Source organism: Sinocyclocheilus grahami, unplaced genomic scaffold (assembly GCF_001515645.1).
Source record: "Sinocyclocheilus grahami isolate Dianchi unplaced genomic scaffold, SAMN03320097.WGS_v1.1 scaffold774.1, whole genome shotgun sequence".
Lineage (NCBI taxonomy): Eukaryota > Metazoa > Chordata > Actinopteri > Cypriniformes > Cyprinidae > Sinocyclocheilus > Sinocyclocheilus grahami.
The window spans coordinates 266,748-267,289 of NW_015505953.1; positions in this window are offsets into that span (position 1 = coordinate 266,748).

Here is a 542-nt window from a genome sequence, read left to right on the forward strand (position 1 = left end):
CAGGCGGGACTAGGGAAACCACCGACGTACCCGCAGTGGGGTAGCGCAGTGGAACACAGGGACCCAACCCGGGAGGCTTCCGTGCATCCCAGGATGGGGTCTGAGTGTGCGGCGCGCCACTTACCTGGCTCCACAGCTGGGCAGGGGGCTCGTAAGGAGGCATAGCGTCCTTGAACTGAACCCTGCTGCCCATTGGCGAAGGGAGAGGGGGGCGGCCATGTGGAGACTGGGTCTCGCGCACTGCCCTCCTCGCCCTCTTGGAACCCGGAGTAAAAGGAACCCGCTCTTCTGTTGAGGTTTTGGGCACCACTGGCTAGGTAGCCAGCGGCGGAACAGAAAAAGACCAGGAACAAAAGTTTCTCCACCCGGCCCTCCGCCGGGGGAAGGAGTGGTGCGGTCGCCATCTCCTGAAGAGCCGGATCCAAGAACCCCGGGTCGCCCGTCCCAGGGACACCACCCGCCCTGGCGCTTCATGGGCTTGGCAGGGGCGGAGACGAGCTGCGCCGCTTTCCTGCGGCCAGCTCCACGCTGCGGCCGTTGTG